Genomic DNA, 6,072 nt, shown 5'->3' on the forward strand with positions numbered 1-6,072 from the left:
TCTCGCAGCGCAGTCATAACATCAGAGCGAAAAGATGTCATATATGACCGAAGAAAGACAACTGCATCCTCCAAGGCCTGGATACACTCACCAAAGCCAGGTGTCTGTACTGGAGCCTCAAGTACCACTAGATTAGGAAAATGATGTGCATCTTGAGCCTGCTCCGGGAAATGTAATGGTGACCCCGCTGGAGAGTGATGTGGGATCTCCTCTGGTGGAGGCTCCTACTCCAAGTCAATGTCCATATGTATGGTAGCTGGATCGACTACTGGGTTGTCCGCTACTATTGCTGCTTCTGCCATCTCCTCCTCTTCCGCCTCCTCAGCTGCTATCACAGTGTCCTCCACAAAACTCTTGATAAGAGCATTGTAGCTCTTATAACAGTCTTTCTTGCCAAAGTGGCAAGCTCCTATCTCTGGGCACTCATCTACACGGAATGGATAGCACTGATCTCGCAAGATCCGAGTGATAAGGTAGCCAAAAGGAAGCTACTTAGCCCGCTTGGGCTTGGCCTTACTGATGTAGTCCACATAGAGCTTTATCATGATGCTCCAATATAAGGCCGGAATAGAAACCCAGTACCCTGTGTAGAAAGCATACAGGGCTGTCAAATAATTGCCTCGCCTCTAGACCTTATGGCCCATCATACATACATTTCGGTACAAGACTGAATTGAAGAACCATAGATCATCGAGCAAGTAGGTCTGAGTAACCAATGTCTAGCCCTCACTATAATGGCCCATAAGTGCTACAACCATGTCTGCATAAGAAGGCCTCCTCTTCAGAATGGGATAATCAAGCTCAAGCTCAGGAGGGCAAACATGTGGGCATCGTCAAGATCTGGCCAGAGTCTCCACTACAATGCTAATACGATGGCCATCAACGGTAGTGAGTAGTTCCACCAGATTACTCAGGACAGGTCGGAGGTTCTGGAAGAACATCCGAACAAGTCTCGGGTAAACTGGGTATGTAACAAGGGCTAGAATGGATGAAATGCCCCTACAGTCTATGTCCTCGTACGCTGCCCGGGTCAGAATGTACCGGGAGAAGAAAGAAATGTCAAAAACTGACTTATGTGTTACTGTAAGATGTGAGTATCTCGGCATAGGTCTGTCTAAGGCCTGGCCTGGCTGTGCATGAGGCAGAGATGAAAAAGGTGATGGTGTATGCTCAGCCTCATCATGAGATAATAAAGATACAGAGGCTGAAGACTGTAGTCTAGAGTCAGCTGAGGGGGACTAAGTTGGAGCTAGTGATGCAGGCTGCTCAGACTCAACAGGCTACTCTGAATCCTGGACATGAGATGGTCCTACCTGCTCTTCTAATCTGGGCCTGACTCGGCGATGATAATGTCCACGGGTAACAGTCTTAACCCTAGCCATGGCCTATAAAATAGAAAGAAAAATACTTGCAATATAAGTTAGTACCGGTATAAAGAAGTGGAGCACAGTATATAGAAACATGCATGTCAAATAAGAAAAATAACACAAAACATGAATCTACGCAAGTGATGATGGGGCTAAATAAACAATGACAGTAAGTGAAGCATGCTAAACAATATAAGTATGGAATGCATCTAATGTGGAAAACACAGGCATTGGGCATGTATGAGATAACATGGAATTACAAAAGAGAGTGTGTGAAGTGTGGGATGCAAATCTGTGAAGCTTGATCGATCACAAAAATGTGAGATCGATCTGAGATAAGTTCGATCGATCTTTTAGTGATCGATCTAAGAAAACTTCGATCGATCGAACTGGTACGGGAACTTCGAAAAGCCATAGATCTGTAATGTGGATGGCACGGGGTCACCCAAGCAATCTTGTGGGGCCCTCTCAAACAGCAACACAACAAGGTTGGTAACTTGTTTGGTCCGTGACCCCCAAAATCTAGTCAAAAATGAAATATATAAATAAACCTATACATATATATATATATACACAAGCTTCAAAACTTCAAATATGGCAAGGATTAAGCATAGAAACTCTAGATCTAACATGTAAACATCACAAATATGTAGATTGAAACTCAAAATCAAAAGGAAAAACTCGGGACTTACCAAATCCGGGAGAAAGAGAGGTGGAAATCGAGAGATAGACGAGATCTGAGATGAGAGAGATGATGTGGAAGCTTGGGATGGTCGCCGGAGGGTTCGCCAGAGATGGGAGAGGTAGGGTTTGCAGTGGCGAGGGCTATGAGGGCTTAGATCAATCTTGAAATTGATCTAATGACCCTAGGGTTTTATTTTTAAAAACTGATCTCGACAAGTTCGATCGATTAGGGAAAATTTCCGATCGATCGAATATAAATCGATTTGAAAATTTTGAGATCGATCTCCTCTCACTAAACAACAAAATTAATTAATTAATTTTTTTTAAAAAAATTTTTGGAAATAAAACAAAAGAAAATTGTTTTTGGGGTTTCTGAAAATTTTAAAATGAAAATAAAATAAGTAATTGAAAATATAATGAAAATCTTTTTGGAGTTTTTGAAAGTAAAATAAAATAAAATAAATACTAAAAATAAAAATAAAAATGCAGTCAAAGTCTAAGTCAAGGTCAACAAAGGGTGCAGATCGATCAATCTGAGATCGATCGAGAAAATGGTTCGATCGATCAAACTGGTAAAAACCTGCAAACAAGCTCGAACGATGCACAGAGAGGCCTTTTTCATGGATCTAAGAAAATTTTCTAAGTGTGGAGTGAAGATCGATCCAAGAAAAAGTTGAATCAATCTAGGAACTTTCAGATCGATCCAAATAAATTCTCGAACGAAACACAGAGGGCTGATTTATATAAGAAATTTGAGATCGATGGAACAGAGCAATGATTGGATGCAGGGATGGGTGTTCGATCGATCGAACCTCTTTTGAGATCGATCGAACAAGGACAAAATGCCTATTTTCATAATGAAAGTGCATGCATACTCAATCAAAATTCCTAGCCGTGTGTATGAATTCTAAAACATATCTAGATGACGCAAGAAATGAAAGATAAAATAGAAATGAGGGAGGAATAGGGTTGTAAACCCTACGAAGCATTTACTAGTCTTTAACGTCTCTAGCAAGACGTAGGGCTCTTTTAGACCGGATCAAATATCTTATAATGCATCCCCTCCTTAATGGGGTGATAGGTGCTTTGAATTCCACCTAACAAACGGTTCCCTAGAAAACTTGTTGGATTAGGTTCAAAGGAATTTGTTGGTCTTTTGTCAATGTGATCTTTGGGCTTCCATGCCCTCTCAAAGCAAGATTTGAAACATCATTCTTTAGTTTCAAGGTTGAAGATGAACTTTTTGATTTTTTGGTTTCAAGCAAAGACTCCATTCTTTCACATTCATGGTCTAAACATTTTTCCACAACATTTACTTCTTGATGCTTGTCAAATCAATTTGGGGTCAGATTGAAGATATTCAACTTCACTTTTATATGCCCAAATGAGATTTTCATTACTCCCGTCCTACAATTGATGTTGGCATTTGTGGTTGCCAAGAAAGGGCGGCCAAGGATAACGGGAATTTGGCTCTTAGGATTTGGAACCGGTTCTGTATCAATGATAACGAAATCGACCGGGAAGAAGAATTTATCAATTTTAATCAAGACATCCTTAATGATACCCCTAGGCTTTTTAATGGATCGGTCGGCAAGTTGTAAAACCACCGACGTCGGTTTCAAGTTTCTTAAGCCTAATTTGACATATACTGAGTATGGAAAAAGATTAACACTTGCTCCTAAGTCTAGAAGAGCCCGATTAATGACATGGTCACCAATGATGCAAGAAGTAGTAGGTGAACCAGGGTCTTTAAACTTTGGAAGGGTGTTATGTTGCAAGATTGAGCTCATTTGCTTGGTTAAGACCACTTTTCTAGGTGTTTGGCTCTTATTCTTCCTCTTTTGGGTGCAAAGATCTTTCAAGAACTTGGCATAAGCCGAAATTTGCTTAATTGCATCCAAAAGTGGAAGATTAATCTTCACTTGCCTAAACATTACAATGATTTCATTGGTCTTGGTCTTTTGTTTACCAAGATCAATGAATCCTTTTAAGGCATCCGAAAATGGAGTTATTGGCTCAAAAAAATTTTCAAAACTTTTCTTTGAAGAATCTTCAGCACAATAATTTTTAAAATCCTTTTTCAAAGCTTTTTTCACTTCATCTTTCAAATCAATTTTGAACTCACTTTTCAAATCACTTTCTAACACTTTCTCATTTGAATGATCATGCATATGCAATGAAGGAGGAATATGATAAAAAATAGGACGGGTGTCAACTTTTGGTTACACCGGTTCACTCTCTTCATTGGACACACCTACTTTGTTATCCACAATCTTCCCACTTCTCAAGGTTGTCAACGCATTGACATGTTCAATTGTGTGCCCTTCCGATGAGGAATGAGTCTCCACAACACATTGTTGCTTTGGTGGGGCATTCAAAGGCATTTTCCCTTTCTCTCTAGCATTTAAGGTACTACCTATTTGCCTTACTTGGGTTTCTAGCTTAGCAATGGATTAAGAATGAGAATGAAGCAATTGAGTGTTCACCTCTAGAGTGCCTAAAGCTGTCAAAACTTTCTCTTCAAAAACGGGACTCTTAGAATTTCCTTGACAATATGATGGTTGATTAGGGAAATGAGAATTAGAAAATTGATTGCCATGTGATTGACATGATGATGATTTAAAACCTTGGGAACCTTGGCCTTGCATTGGTGGCGGAACATACTTCCCTTGAAAACCACCTTGGGAGGGTTTAAACCTTCCCCTTGGCTTTTCTAAGAAAAAGTTCAGATGGTTCCTCCAACTTGAATTGTAATGAGTGCCATAGGGATTATTCCCTTGATTAAAAAATGTAGCATTGACTTGCTTATGGGGCTCACTTTGCACATGTCCATGGGGACAATTGAAAGTAGAATGCAAGATTCATTAAATGCACGATGATGAATATGAGTAGGGGAGGAAGATACTTGATTCGCCGAATTTTGGTTGATCAAACCTTTGAGATAAGGATTTCATCTCGGCGGCTATGTCATTGGAATTGTCAACTTGGTAGAAGCCGACATTCTTCCTTCCACCTAGGTTTTTACCATTTTTAGAAGATAAGGACCTATGCATTGAATTTTCACTCATACTTTCATACAATTGCCACACATCATTTTCATGCTTATCAAGATAAGAACCACCTATAGATGCATCAACCATACCCTAGTGATTATCTGGTAAACTTTCAAAGAAATATTGGACTAGTTGACACTTAGGTATGTCATGATGAGGGCACTTTCTAAGCAAATCATTAAACCTTTCCCATGCCTCATGAAACATTTCCCCATCCCCTTGAGAAAATTCTCTAATTAAAGTTCTCATGGCATTGGTCTTTGATACCAGGTAGTACTTTTTCAAGAACTCTTGTTGCATTTCCGCCCAAGAGGTTATCGAAAAAGGCTTAAGATTGTTGAACCAATATTTTGCCTTGTCTTTAAGGGTGAAAGGAAAAAGTTTAAGTCTTAAAACTTCTTCCAGCATGTCCGTGTATTTCACAGTGGAACACACTTCAAGAAACTCATCCAAATGCTTATAAGGTTCTTCACTATCAAGTCCATGATAGTTAGGAAGCATTTGAATGGTTTGTGGTTTGATTTCATAGTGATGTGCTCTAAATGGAGGCAATTGAATGCAAATGGGTGCATTATATTCATTAGGCACATAATGATCTCTTAATGCAATGGGAGGATTCATAATTGGTGGTGCTACATGAACACCTTGATTAGCTTGAACCATGGGAGGTTGTGGAGCAAAGATTGGTTGAGGCATTCCCAATGGAATTTAGCCTTGTTGTTGTGGTGGAATGAATGGTCTAGGCATGCCTAATGGTACTTGAACATTTTCATGATGCACATTAGGGTGGAGGATGCCTTGTTGGTCTATGTGACCAAGGTCTTCCATATGGTTGTCATTCAAATTCTCCATTGGTGAAATGGAGTGATGAGAACTACCTCTTCCCCTGCGATTACGAATAACTGATTCAAGATGGAAATTAAAAGGGACAAGAGTAGGATTTAATGACCTATGACCATGCATACAAT

The 6,072-nt window shown here is 39.7% G+C and overlaps 1 pseudogene; it reads left to right on the forward strand.

Annotated features, from left to right (window-relative positions):
- The first annotated feature begins 5,249 nt into the window (after positions 1 to 5,249).
- On the forward strand, positions 5,250 to 5,348 carry LOC132282958 (small nucleolar RNA R71; annotated as a pseudogene).
- The last annotated feature ends 724 nt before the right edge of the window (positions 5,349 to 6,072 follow it).

This window comes from Cornus florida, unplaced genomic scaffold, assembly GCF_030987335.1.
Source record: "Cornus florida cultivar Cherokee Brave unplaced genomic scaffold, ASM3098733v1 CherokeeBrave_3.0.0_Hap2_Chr01, whole genome shotgun sequence".
In the NCBI taxonomy this organism is placed as follows: domain Eukaryota; kingdom Viridiplantae; phylum Streptophyta; class Magnoliopsida; order Cornales; family Cornaceae; genus Cornus; species Cornus florida.